This window comes from Lygodium microphyllum, chromosome 22 (assembly GCF_053477565.2).
Source record: "Lygodium microphyllum isolate KBCC chromosome 22, Lygodium_microphyllum_v1.1.10, whole genome shotgun sequence".
NCBI lineage: Eukaryota > Viridiplantae > Streptophyta > Polypodiopsida > Schizaeales > Lygodiaceae > Lygodium > Lygodium microphyllum.
Genome location: NC_141156.1, coordinates 115,688,270 through 115,704,247, shown reverse-complemented (window position 1 = coordinate 115,704,247; position 15,978 = coordinate 115,688,270).

Genomic DNA, 15,978 nt, shown 5'->3' with positions numbered 1-15,978 from the left:
TCTACTCTTTTGCCAATCTATAAAGGAGAAAAGATTTAGAAAGGAGTAGAAGCCTTCTTAAAGGCGTGGTTTGTGCTACCTTTCAAAATCCTTAACCGTCATCATGATACTTGACATTGAAATTGACATTGAAGTAATTGAATTCGAATAACACCCCTTAGGTTTTTCAATTCTAAATACAACAACATGACTTTCTTTTGCCTAGAAAATTTATTGGTTTTGCTCTTTAGGTTGATTTTGGTATTCATTTTGTCAATTGGGTGTCTTTTAAGGATTTTCGTTCATTGTAGTCAAAGTACACATTTGGAGAACCCTAGGCTTTTAGGCTCTTAATGTGAAAGGTTGTCTTCTCTTCACCAAGGTTTTGGACTTTGCTCTCTTGGGTGGTTGTTGCATTTGTTTACTTCAATTGAGTGGTGTAGTTGATTACAATTTGAATTGAAGTTGGCTTACACCTTTGGAAGACCTTTAGGCTTTCGGTGATAACATGACAACTTAGTTTCTTCAAAAAAGTTTTTGCCCTCATCTAGGTTGGTTTTAGTATGTGTTTCTTCAAACACATAATTTAATATGTTTTAGCTTATTATTGCCTAAAAGGACAAGCCTTAGTGCTTTTGAACACTTGGTCTAAGTAGAGCTAATTTCCCCCACAATCAACATAACTTGAAATGTTTGAAAAGATGGAGCATGTAATGCTCTTACATTTGACATGCTCTTACATTTGAACATGAGGAAAAGAAACATACTGATAAGTATGTAACACTCTTATAAGTCAAGAATAGCATGATTTTGTTTAACTAAAGCATAGTCTCTCTTTTCAATTGTAGCCCTTTGCAAATGTTGGGCATACGACCACATAAGATACGGACACTAGTTGTCCTTTTACACAATTTATGAACACCTTATGTATCATTTCTCAACAAAACAAGAAAGCACTCTCAACTAGAGTCTCTTCCAAGTGAATTCAAGGGATACGTTTTGAGTTTCTTACTTTAGGACTTGTCTTTGTGGTGCGAGATCATAGATGATTTCATATAAATTTCTATAGGCACAAAAACAAGACTCAAAGCGCACACACAAGCACAAAAGCACTTATCACTAACAGAGAATCAAACTAATTGGACATAAAAATGTATTACGATTGAATCTATTCACAAATTAAAGAGGAAATACGAAATTAGAGAGAATAGGATGTTGAGTGCTGAGGATATTGTGGGACGTATACATGTATTTTAGGTAAGCAGGCGTGGATAATGTTCTATTCCTTTGGGGGAGGGCAAGTGGGTGGGTGCATGTATGTGTATACATGTACGTGCATGCATGTCTAGTTTGCACATGAGTATGACTAAGCAAAGAGTGTGTGAACATGGGATGGCCAACAACACCAATTAAATTGTTTGAAAATAATGATGTAGAGATGGGACTAGGGCCATTTTCTTGAAACATGTCAGGGATTCACTTTTTCCACGATAGCAGGCTATTCATGCAAAAGAGATCAATGCAATGAAACACAAAATAGCGCATAAATACAATTTGAGTCAATTAGGCATGTGGGAGTTAAGGTTTGGAGTGGGTTATCTATTTGAATAGATAAGTACAAAGTACTTCCACTTTGTCCTTTGTATCTCACATTAGATGTGTTCTAACTGGATGTAAGGGAAAAGGTTAGGAAAGATGGAGGCCCTCAAGGATAGCAAAGTTCCCAAGTTGTAGAAAGCTAATGATGATGGATACTTGAGTTAAAAACGTGTGCAATGCCAAATCTAAGGGTTTTGATGTGCAAGCAATATTCCAAACAATGGCTGCAAATTATTTGTAGCAAAGTGAGAGCACTCCCATGTAGCTCTGAAAGCATTCGCAAGGCTTGTTTGATTCTACCTATAGAATCTTTATGTAATGGATATTATGATTTCTCTATTTTAGGTTTTTGGTCTCTACTTGGTGGGATATGTTTCAAGTATAGTAGATTTTTATCTATCAATTATGTAATGGGTATTATGATTTCTCTATTTTAGGTAATTTTCCTCTACTTGGTGGGATATGTTTCGAGTATAGTAGATTTTTATCTATCAATTATTGGTCCAATTTTAGGTTGGTACACTAAAGTTTATTGGCAAATGCTTCTTCCAAATTCTTATTGGGTCATCAATGTATTGTTATTGGATCCTCTCATGCTCAAACAACTTTAGAAGTAGCTTTATTCATGTTCTCTCGTGTATCATTGGTTTTCTTTCAAGTGTTTTTCTTCAATATGATTGTCATGTGTGTGCCCTTCCCCAATCTACATACTCTATTTGAGGCAAATATGCATACTCTAGCCCCACTCTAGCTAATGCAATGGCCAAGGTCATTTACATCCCCACTCTCCATGCTAACCCTAAGGGTAAGAGAGATGTGTGCATTTTGTGAGACCATAAGGTTAAGCCCCCTATGTTCATCAAGATTTTAAGTAGGAAAGTTTTGGAGGTCATCTATGGTGTTAAAGTTTGCACCATCCCTAAAGGCATGTTATCTTTGCCAAGAACCATGACACATTCCATAACAATATTCTAAGAAACTATAGAAGGATGAAAAACACAAAGTATAGGCTATTGCCCTTGAGATTTGTCCCAATTGGAAGTTGAATAAAGAAGTTATTATGCTAAGAAGTCTCCACCTACTAGAAAGGGAATGTCCCTCTTAATTTCGTATCAAAGGATAAACATATGGGCAAAACTTTGGCACACAAATATTCTAAAAAGCTAGGGATGTACACAAGTTTTAAAAACTATCTCCAATGTTTGTTTCAACCTACACACAAACTGTTGGATTGGACATCTAATTGTGTGATGGCTTTTATATCCATCATTGACTAGGGATATAAATTGCAATTTGAAGTTGGATTTGCATTTGCATCTTTGTAGTAGATGTTGACTCTATGGTTTGCCGATACTCTTTGCTATGATACAATACACCTTGGGAGTATGAGTTGTACATTAGTTTTGAAGATATGCTATTTTTTGAAATAACATTATGAGTGTTTGGAACATTGCATTGGTCATCTAATAGTATCATTGCTTTTTACATGGATCATCAACTTGGGATTTACATCAATTGGCTCATAGGTCACTCAGTATATCCCTGAGGCAATCATTGGGTAGCAAGATAAAGTGTTATCTATTGGCCTCATTATAATGCTTCATCTTGGGTCATTTGGCTTGCTAATTACAAGGATTTTTTGCATAGGCTTGGATACATCAATTTAGATGTATGGGTGAAGATGAATATCAATTGAAGGTCTTTCTCAAAATACTAGCATGAACACATAATGGATTTCCAATCTCTATGCACATTCAAAAGCCCTTGATTGAAATGTTCAATATCTTGTGCTAGATGGACAAATCTTCAGGGAAAATAACCATCAATGCTTGGAAAATCTATTGTTTCTACTCAAAGTAAGCGTACTTAAGCATTCCATCATAGCTAACAATGGCACCGACCATGTTGCATTAATTTAGATTGTCTTTGATGGCGATAGCATCGATACATTCTTAGTCCATTCACCTAAGTCTTTCAATAAGTGCAAAAGGAAGTGGGAATGGTTGAACATAGTAAATGAGAGGTCTATCCTTGTAGGGGACTAGACTATAACAAAGAATCAAAGTGATAGATCTCATGGCTTGGGAAACATGATTTTGGAAGTGAATAATGCATGGGAAGCTCCTTACATGCCCCATGATCTTACTAATTTCCTAATTAGAAGACCAAAAGGGCACCTCTACTTGGCATAACAAGCACCCAAATCACATGTGGAGAGTTGCATGGCTTGGTCATTGCTATGGGTGTGGGGGTGGATGGTAAACTACACTAATTTGAAGTACAATACTCATTATTCTCCTCCTTTCTAGGATCATACACCAATTATGATTACCTTCATGGTAATTTATGCCAGGCAAACTTTCAAGGATCCCCAATTTAAATATAAACATCCTTCCTATAGGATGGGAAATATATTGCTCATGTTAAAATTTGTTGGTTGGAGAATTCAAACAATAATGTTCATTCTATTGTCAATTATAAACATTGCATGAAGGAGGAGACTCCTTTAATGAACAATTGTGAGGCATCATAAGGCTTCAAATGAGTGGCAACAACATGCTTGTGCTTCACAATGTTGAATCCATCTTCTTAATACTCTTATACTCAATTCTAGGGGCTTAGATCTACTCCAACGAAGCAAGACATTGAAATTTCCTTGAAGGATTGAGAGTTTCATCGATCTTCAAGCATTGAATTCAATTAGGTGCTATGATGAGTCACCTAAATAGTTCTTCTTCACATTTCAAATCCTAGAAAGAAGATAAAAATTGTATCTATGATGGGAGATATTGAAGGCTAGGTTTACTAGAAAACATTAATATTTCTATGTCGTTTTGCAACCAACTAGTGTTGACTATGGGATCTAAGGGTGAATATCATCATTCAAAGTTGCAAGGATGTCTTAAAGTGCCATGTCAACCTATTGAGCGATGTTTCTTATCCATATGTTGTTTAGCATTGAGGATGTTGAATATGCTTTGAAGAGAATGAGAAGGGAAAGGCTCTTGGTCCAAATAGGTTTCGTGCTGCTAAGTATTATGATGAAATGCGGTAGATGTGTCGTGTTTCTTTGTGCAAGGTGCTAACCCAATTCAGATATGATGAGGGAATTTTTAAATTGGAGTGCTATTATGCTAGTACAAAAAGCATGGGAGAGAAATAGGATGAACCATTGGAAACCCCACAACAATGATGAGCAACTCTTGTAAGCTTATATCCAAAGTACTTGCATAAAGAATCTAGATTATTATTTCCAAGATTGTTCACCCAAGATGTATGGTTTTAGCCACAAAATTCATGATGTTATCAAATGTCTCAAGAATGAGGGCCATGACATGATCATCAATTAACAAAGCAAATGGCCTAGTTAGTTGGTCATTTATATTTAGTATACTAGAATGCTTTGACTTTTGTGACAACTCTCTAGGTATGGGCATGACTCGTTTTTGTAATGTTTCATTTGAGATTTGCATTAATTGACATCACACCACTAGCTTTGATTTTAGAAGGTCATTTCGGTAAGGGTGCCCTCCTGCTCCTTACTGGTGTATGATGGGTTTGCAGAGGTATTTGGCCCTCTAGTAAGCATGTGTAAGACAAAATTATTATTTTTTGAGCCAAAAGGCACTCCTAATTGGATCAAACCTTTAGGCTTTAAAGAGACTAACACATGAACTATATTTAGGTAGCTTGGATGCCCCTTATACCTAAAAGAGACTATGAAACAAAGGCTTTGGCACTTTTTTCATAAAACTTAAAAGTGAATTTTGCAAGTGGGTGGCTTCTCACATGGCTTAGTAGGCAAGTTGGTGACAACCAAGAGTACTCTTAGCCCTATGATGATTTTTGTTGGTGCCATCCTCCTCTTCCCTAAGTCTTGTTGGCTACAATTGGCATCACTAATTAAGATTTAGTGACTCTTTTTGTCAGAGCCATCCTCCTCTTCTCTAGGTCTTATTGGCTACAATTGGAGTCACTAAATCAAGAATTAGAGAGAAGCATAGGTGGCATGTTCATCCTTTGAGGTGTATGTGCACATTTACATGGCTAAAAACCTTGAGCTAAAATCCCAAAGTTTATCATTTTTCATTTCCCTTAGGTTACAAATTTCTCTATTTTGTAAAAAGAGTATAAATATAGATATAAGTTGATATGTAATATCATGACCTTGTTGCTTTTTTATATGGTAAAATTTTGAGAAAACATTATTAATATGGATACAATATTCATGACTTGGAATAGCTTGATATATATTAGTATTTTCAATCAAAGTACTTGGGACAACATATAAAAAGGGACATAACTTTCATATCTAAGGTCTAAACATAGTCATTCAACCACTCAATGACCAAAGGGAAAATGCAATGTGAGAATGTTTCTTTTGTTAAATTTTACATCAAACATGGCATAGTACATCAAAATCAAAGTATGTATTTTCATATTGCATAAGGTTGACTTTAAAAACTTCAATTGTGTTTTTTCTTGGTAAAAATATTGAGGCTATTCTTTTAAGTAGGACCATGGCATGCCTTTCATATAAATTCCTAATTTCTTTGAGGAAAATTCCTATATAAATTCTTTTAAAGTATTGTGAGATTTGTCTTTTAAGTTTTCCAGGACCATGGCTATGACTATTTGAATCCCTGAGGAAATTCCCATAAGACATCTCATATAAAAGTATGAATTTTGCTAAGTATGTCCAAATATCTATGATCTTGTTCTCATTTATAGATCCTACCATTTGACTATTCTTACATAAAGATTGGGAATGATGTTCATATAAAGGGATTTCTTAGATAAATGTGTTTGAACATATGTAGATATTAACTACTTTGATCATATAAAGGGATTTCTCAAATAAATGTGTTTGAACATATGCACATATTATCTACTTTGAGCTTATAGTTTGATCCTTAATTGATCATGTCATGGGCTTTAGGTTGGAAAAAGAAATATCCTCTTAGGATTAATTAAGTAGATTTAAGTGTAATAGAGGAGCTACATTGGAGAGACTATACTAGAAATCCAAGAGATTGTCTTTGGGATTGCTTAAGAAATTTAAGTCTAATCAGCCTTAGGTAGAGCTTATGTGCAGGTGGATTGCCCCTTTTGGGCTTCCTCGTGGGACCTATAGTGCGCCCAATTGATTTGACATTTTGTTCAAGGAAGCTAAAGCTCATATCAAATCATCTCAGGCTACTTAGTACCTATCTATGCCTTGGAAGGATGTAGTGAATGCATGTTATTGAATCAAAAAATGAATAGCAAGGGAGATGTCTCTGTCTTATGTCAAGTTGGCTTTAAAGTGAAGCCTTTAACAATGTATTTACTCCAAATTTTATTAAGGCCAAGGTTTCAGTAGCTCTTTTCCATAAAAGGGTCCATAGATGGTTGGGCATCTAAGACTTGGAAAGGGAGAAACAAGAGTGCTAATCTTCTTCACGTTGTCCGACTGTCACAATTTAAAAAAAAAGATTACATCTTGAGGCAAACCCCTTGAACAGTTAAAGTAAATGGGCTAGGATAGAGAAGTAGGACATACGTGGGTTTTAAAAACCAACAAAGGTTGGGCTAAGCATGACCCTAGAGATAGTGTTGAAACTTTGAAAAAAAAGTTTGCAAAGTGCTTAGAAGGTGTCTCCTTCACATCAACTTAGTGTGCCTTCATTGAGATTGACAACCAATAAAGTGCCAACCAAAGATCATATATGCATGTTTTGTCATATCTTCCTAATGTGCCCATTTTGTGGAAGCAAAGAGGAATATGTAAAAAATCCCTTTGGAAAAGTATTTGGAACAAATACATGAAAATGATGGAGGAGGCTTCATGCATAGATAATGAATTGGACGGGATGTTAATTGGGTGTAAGGGAAAATTTTCACTAATGAATCTAATGGGTTATAGACATTCTCAAACTTTGGACCTTGAGGAAAATTTGGTTTTCTCATATAGTGAGCTTGTTTTTGGGAGACCTAAAGAGTCCCAGTTTTATCTTGGAAAATTTTCCCTAAGATTATGGTGGAAGCTTGGGCTCTTATGCCAATTTTTATAGAAAGAACATCCCCTTTAGAAATTTTATAAAGCTTCTAAGAAGTTGATTTCACAGCACAAGTACTGTTTTTAGAACCTAATTAATGAGATAAATATAAGAAAAGATGTTGTGTCCATTAAATGCAACTAACATTGTCACACGAGCAGTGAATGAAGAAAACATTCTCACACAACTTGAAGACATGAGAGAAAAGGAGTGCTAAAAAATTGAATCACTTTGTCAAAGTGTAGAACTCAACAAAATAAATTGAGCTAACATGAGCAAAACAATAGCACCAAAGCTTCTTGCAATCTCCAAAATACGAACACAATGTAAACATGCTCTTTCATTAAAACAAATACTAAAGGTCATGAGTTCAATGAAAAAATTATCTACAAATACCTCTTTCAACAAGAACCAAACTCTGCAACCACTATGTTCGTCGAACGATATAATTCCACTTCACAATGACCTTAGGTTTCTAGTCTTCGATTTTTTTTTACATATGATCCTCCTCTCTTCTCACATAAGAGGCAAATTTCTTTCAAATGAGAAGGGCCCCTCACTTCTTACATCTTGAAGTTTATATATGTTTTCCCCTATATGGCATGCGTTTTAGAAGAGCTTTTTGCTTTTCCTATGTGTTTTGCTTATTGAGAGGTTTTTGTAAACAGTTTTGCAAAAAGCAAGTGATACCTGCATTTGAAGGCAAGGGCATATTTTCTAATATGGCACCTGCTTCACTTATACGCCCTACACAGTCACCTATGTTGATGAAAGAGGCATAAAACCTATGATGTTGGCACAATTTTGTAGACGGTCCATATGGCTTTGAACTGTTGCAAGACTTCATCCACCACACCTACCTGAGAGCATGCAGCAAGTGGATTAACAAATGTTTTTTAAAATTTTTACATTTATCCTCAAGAATATTGCACGTATGACCCTCTCTCAAATCTTTTCCCAAACAATGCAAGATCTTTTTGCTCCTTAGTGTTAAATGATGCCTTTATTTCATCAAGCAAGATCAAATGAAACCAATAGTCCTTGACATTACTAGAACACCAAACACTCTATAGCCATTCTAGCTGAAAACTTTTCCATTGATGTTGGTGATTCACACCTCAAAATGTTTTCCCAAGTTTCTACAAAAGCATCTTCGAATGGCACCCTCCAAATATCTCAAGCTAGTAAAATTTTCCTTTATAATTCTCCACAAGTACTCTCCCATGAATCCCATTATGGTGTATACACCCCTTGAGCCTTCAAAAAATTGTTATTTTCTTCAGACATGCTTACCTTTGTTTAGCAATGTGTCCTAACAAAAACATGCTATGAAAATTAATTAAACTTCATGCTCAACCACATACGATTTGAAAAGAATTGCAAAGTCGAAATCCATGCCATGCAATCACACAATCGATGCAATACATGCAAGAAATGAATGTACTGAAGGAATAGTGCCTAGCCTATCTACAAGTGCCCATGTGTCATGCAAGATGCAAACATAGTTCCTTGATTACATTACAATCCGTAAGCTCACCTCTCATAACTTAATGAAAGATAGAATTGTTGCACTTCGCTCCACCCACCCAAATTTCACAATCACTTAGGTAAATAGTGGTCCCCATGATATTGACCAAGTAGATAACCCATCTCACAACTAAAGGAGTCCTTCACCACCCTCAAATTAACCAAACCACCTTCCCCACTTAGCTTGAGATTCCTAATTTAGTGATGAATATCCCAACTCTTGTCCGTGCAAAGAACAATGCGTGCACAATAAAAGGTGCTCTCTCAAGTGCATGTGCATCTAAGTTTTACTACATATAGCTACAATGATGGGCACCATGCTATGCTAGTGCTCAAACAATGGTGCAAAGAGTGCATTAACCCACAACCCATGGCATGGAAGTAATTGAAGAAAATTTAGGAGACTACCCTTAAGTGCAGTGTATTTGACACCATGTAATGTGAAGTGCTCGTGAACCTTAATCCATGTGATGTGCAAAAATATCAACAAAAAATTATATGTGATTTAGAATGTCAAGCAGCTACAATCAAAATCTAACTCCAAGCTATCCTAAACAACACTAGTCTTGACCAAGAAAATCAAGTTCTCAAACACAACAAATCCAAAAAATGACCAAAAACAATTCCTAGTTTAATCAAACACAAAAAATCTAACTAAACACAACAAGATAAATAATTAAACACAACAAAAAACCTACCTACTTGATATTTTAATAAAGGTTTTTAGTTTACATGACAATGTCACTCCCTCTTGCAGGTAGATTTGAGAATGACCGAGATTTGCCAGTGAGCTCTCATTGTAGGAGATACTATAATAGTCCTACAACATACATTAGAGGAGAAATGTGATTGTCCTTAGTTGATCCTCATTAGCAATGTGCATAAGAAAATAAAATTTTGACCAAAATCTTGCACACATATTCACTTGATTTAGAATTGGAAGAATTTCCTCTACTATAACTTTTTGTCTCTTTTGTGTAATACTTGTCAAAAGCCTAAAAAAATGAATGGCCCTAATAATTAGCTAGTTGAAATAATATCATGACAAACACTATGTAGTACACCTGTGGCAATGTATATAAAATCAAATAAAAAGTAGATATTACATTGAGACACTCATGATTTTGTCTTTTGATAGATACTTTATGGCTAACAAAATTGCCTAGAGCTATAATTTAAGAATGGTGACAATGGACAAATAGATCAGCCTTATTGAATCTTGGAATGAAAGAAAATACAATATATTTTTGGAATAGTTTATATATCCAAGGTTTTCTTTGCATCTTCTTTTTCTTGTTCCTTATCTATGACATAATATATTGTGTAAATAGCAAGAATGCTTGATAGATTAGAAATTAGATTGATAAGCACTCCAAGAAGCAAAACAACCTTAAATTATAAAGGTAGATTCTCTAAATTCCATGCTTCATAGCTTTACAAAGCTTTATAAAGATGTAGGACTTAAACCATGAGTCTCTAATTGGGGTATGCTTTGTTTGTTTATTCAACAAGGGATGGGGCCTTTGGAAAGGGGTAAGTGCATCTATGTGTGCTTTGAGGGCATAGTATATATAAAACTTTACTATCATGTGTGTTCATTGTCTAATTTAAAAACCCATTATTTAATCATTTTTCATGAATAAAACATCCCCTTTTTCTAGTCAACATGTTAATCATCCTTGTATTGGCCTATTCTATCGTAGCACAAACAAGAATAATAGCCATTACAAAACACTACTTGAATACATAGAAAGATCACCCTTGTAGCCTACATATTTGTTGAACAAAGAATCGTCAATAGAAAACAAAACTCAATCTTCAAGAAAGATACATAAAAATTTGTTGCATCATAGATATCCAAGGAAAGACCTTGAATATCTTCACAATCAAAGATCCAAAAGGCATGATCCATGATTGGTTACATCCAGAAACATGCATTTCCTAAGATGATCTATTTGTTATAGCTAGATACTTTACTAAAATTTAAAATTTTGAGCATAATCTTCCACCAACATATTTTTCTGACCCATATCCTTAATTTTCTTCAAGATATCCCTTGGAATTTTGTCATTTTTGAAGCTTTCTAGAAAGGCATTCTTTAGGGCATAATAAGTTTGAATAACTAGCCAATCCATAATTGCTAAACCAATCCATTGCCTTATCTTTAAGTGTGGCTGCAAACTATTACTTCTTGACTTGATCACCATACATTTGACCAAACGCACTAGTTGTCCCTCTAGTCTCAAACTAAGCAGCATGGCAATTAGGATCTTCTTTCTTTTCACTTGAAAATTTGGACACCAAAACTTTGGGGTTTTGAGGTGGTTGTTGAGACATCCTTCTTGTTTTGGCACTTTCTTTCTCCCTTTCTCCCTTTGATGAGTTTATCCTCTCTCTCTCTCTCTCTCTCTCTCTCTCTCTCTCTCTCTCTCTCTCTCTCTCTCTCTCTCTCTCTCTCTCTCTACCCCACAAATATAAGTAGAGTCTGAGTTTGTGTGTGTGTGTGTGTGTGTGTGTGTGTGTGTGTGTGTGTGTGTGTGTGTGTGTGTGTGTGTGTGTGTGTGTGTGTGTGTGTGTGTGTGTGTGTGTGTGTGTGTGTGTGTGTGTGTGTGTGTGTGTGTGTGTGTGTGTGTGTGTGTGTGTGTGTGTGTGTGTGTGTGTGTGTGTGTGTGTGTGTGTGTGTGTGTGTGTGTGTGTGTGTGTGTGTGTGTGTGTGTGTGTGTGTGTGTGTGTGTGTGTGTGTGTGTGTGTTAGTCTCTATCTCTAGAAGAAGGTGATGTGCAGGTGTTAGACAGGGTGAGACACAGGTGGTAGGTAGGTAGGAATGGGCAAGGCAGTGGGTAGGGGTGGATAAGCAGGCATATATAAGCAGGGCAATCAAGTAGGTACACACATGTGGTAGGAAGGTGAGTATGGGTGAGGCAATGGGGTGGCTAGGAGAAGCAGCACGATAGATTGGCAAGAGCTAATAGATGCATGGCAAATAAGTGGTGGCATGACAAGGGCACAAAGAGAGAGAGAGAGAGAGAGAGAGAGAGAGAGAGAGAGAGAGAGAGAGAGAGAGAGAGAGAGAGAGAGAGAGAGAGAGAGAGAGAGAGAGAGAGAGAGAGAGAGAGAGAGAGAGAGGTGAGGGAAGCAAAGTACGGGGCATCTAAGGGACGCTATTATAGAGAATAGAAGTTATATGGCTTTCAAACTTTTCTTAGTTAATATTGCAAATTGCAACATTAATACTAGCTCTAGCAATAAACAAGCATGTTGTAGAAAATCAAATAAACTAATCAAAGGAGCATCCACTTTGTAAGTTGCACAAGTCAACTATGAAAGCGTTTCTTTCTACTTCACATGACATGCTAAAGAGGAACATCCACTTTGTAAGTCACGTAAGTAAGTTATGGAAGCATTTCTTCCTACTTCCCATGACATTGTAAAGAGGATGTATAATTAATCAAATTATAGCTACAACCTTAAAATTTTAGCACAAAACTCAATTGCCTCCCATCAAAAAACCTTTGAGATTTTGGAATGCATCAAAGGTAACTTGGTTGACTTCCATTGGAAGAGAATCTTTCAATCATGCGAGTAGTTTCCTTCAATTATAGTGACAAGAGAGTAAGTTTCATGAGGCATACTTGCTATATCCTTAATTTTAATATCCATATTAGAAGTAACAATTTTTGAGAGCACAATTTAAGGATAAACTTGCATAGTTGTCTTATAGCAATATCAAAGAGATTTGTTTCTATTACCCTAACAAAGTATACATTCAATGCATCTTTAGATGTGGTGGTGCCTAGAAAGATAGAGAGCAAGGTTGATTAGAAGTCAAATTGACTATCTAGAGTGCTATTTGGTTGGGAAGGAGTTGTAAATTAGGGAGGAAGAACATGGTAGAGGAGGCCCATCTAAGGCAAGTGGGTTTAAGCATAGGTGGGGGAAATCACTAGTGTAAAAGCAATTTGAGAAGCCATGCATGGCTTGCTTTTATGTCACACATTGCATCAATAGTTCTTAGCAATTTCAATGTAAAATTTCTAGTTAACCCACAAAGCTTTTATGAGAAACCAATGAAAATTGGATCTTGGATATCTCTTTTGAATTGTGTAGATTATTCCAAAAGTTGATAATTGCAAAGCATATGTGAGATGAGAAGAGTAATACCCTAAAAGCAAGTCTACTTCCACCAACCATAGAGTTATGATCTATAGATTGCACTAGTTACACTAAACTCCATTTATGAAATGAAAATCATGTCACCCTAAAGGCAATTTTACTTCCATAAACCATAAAGTTGTTTTGTGTAGATACAATACTTTCTCTAAACTCCATGTAAAGGATGAGAATAATGTTACAAAAAGAAATTATAATTCAATGATGTAACAGTTCATGGAGGTTAGGTACTTCATAGACATATAAAAAGATCCTTGAATGAGCTAGCTCAATATTTATCAAAGCACAACAACCCTACTCTAATGTTTACTAGTACATACTTTGTTTGAATGCATGGAAAAGTGCCTCAAATCTTTTCTAAATCTTTTTAATGAAATTTGTAAAGATTCAATGGAAAAAAAAAACCACCTTGAAAGCAACATAATACCATACGGTTGATAGTAGTAGGTTGTTTACATTATGATTTTCCTCACACATGTCTTAATTCACTTTCATTTAAACATCATAACAATCATTATTTCTTTTCATGGAAAATGATAGGAAATTATAGACTTTAGGTACTGGAGCAAATATTAAACTTGTGTGCATTTAAAATAAACTTTTATAATGGCTCTTTTGGTAAGGAGGGACTTAGCTTTCCTAAAAATAACACAATTATTTTAAAGAAAATATTTGCATCAATCCACATAAGTGATGATATGCCACATAAATATAAGCTAAAAGACAAAAGTTTTTCTCAAAAACATTTCTTTAGAGATGTACATGCTACTTTAAAAAAGAACACTTCTCTTGTTGAGCCCCTTGAGAACTATAAGCACTTCTTTTGTAGATTTATCTTTGGAATCAGTCAAGGTAAGATCAAATGGGAGTTTTCAAAAAAGCTCATTATTTTTATATCTAAGATGAACTTAGTGGCTATTGCATGAACTACACTCCAAAGCTTCATTAGACATCCATTCAAAATTCCAAAGATCACCAAACAAAAGGATCCTCGTGTTGATTTTTCCATGAAACCTTGCCAAGTCAATCCACTTCCTTAGTGAAGTCCACAAGCCTTGATATCTTGATACTCCCATAGTAGTTTTAGAGAGATTCATCATACCTTTTGGATAATACATGAAATGTATTCTACTTCACCTTGCTTAGTCTCTTCGTAGTAGGAAAATTTTCTATTAATTATCCAAAGAATCAAGCTCAACTTATTTGAAGGGTTAGTCTTACACCCTTTTGATCCTCCTTGTCCATGTCTTTAGATTGGTGCATGAATACTTCCCAGAGCTTAAGAACATGATGCTTAACATAGCCTTTGTAGTTGCTTCATTTAGAACAAGCTCATGACCCTTTCCATTTTGAGATATCAAGAATTTAAGTGGGTGATTCATCTTCATTATGCAAGAGGTTAGCCAAGACTCTTATTTTGCTACAATACCTCCTATAGCCATAACTTTTATTTATGAAGGAGTTGCTAACTTTGAGATAATTCACAAATGTTAAGGCATTAAGTTTTCTCAGCACTTATACATCAATACACCTTATTCCTTTATCATATAAGGCTTTTGATAGTTCTTCTTGGATGTTGATCAGAGTTAAATTGCCTTGAAAGGCACCATCAAATGTCGATCAGAGTGAAATTGCCTTGAAAGGCACCATCATATAAGGCTTTTGATAGTTCTTCTTGGATGTTGATCAGAGTGAAATTGCCTTGAAAGGCACCATCAAATGTGCACTTCTCTTGTACTTTAGAAATATATTGAGTCCCAGGTGATTGCATGCCCTTAATGTCCATCTCCATGACTCCATAGAAATCTCAAAATGATTTTCTAGAGATTTCCAAGAGGTGTTGCTAAATTTTAAGAGTGTAGGCACAAAGACTATATTTGTGATCAATGTAGAGTTGAGAATTAGTGGACTACTAGTCCTCTTTTGGACCTTGGCCACCACTCTATCCTTGATCCACTTAAATATTTGATTGAGTAAGGCCAAACACTAGTGGAAAATACCTCACCCTTATTGAGTTCTTGAAAGCTATAGTTGTGCAAACATACTTTGGGATCATCATGCCTAAGGAATAGGAGTTTAGACTTATTATAGCTTATCATAGTAACCTTGATAGCTTAAATAAATATTTAAAGCTATTCAACAAAATATCAAAATTTCCTTGATTAGCATTGACTTCCTTAGAGCTATCATTAGTAAAGAATTGAGTTTAAGAATTACATGGTGTAGTGTATAGAATTTGAGCAAGAAATAAAGAGTATACAACAAATTAAAGTAGAACAAAAGTTTCTTTAGCATGAAATAGATAGATACAAGATGTCTCTTTCCATCTGTGTGCTTCTAATGTGAATCTTAGATGGCGATCTAGATGGATGGTAGGTGAAGAGTTTAAGGCTACTTCGGAGAACTTTGATTGGGTGAAAGATATATAATCATGTCTTTGAGACGGTCCCCCTTTTTATAGCCTACTACGAAGGTAGTTAGGTCGGTCTAATTGACATAACATATTGTCCTTCACTAGTTGGTGAGAAAAATTGAGTACGATGGTGCTAGACCATCTCCAAGCCACAATTATAGGTGCTACCAAATGTGTTACTTCTTATTCAGACCATTGGATAACACATATGCTTTCATTGTGAGACCGTAATTGACGCATCATATTATACAT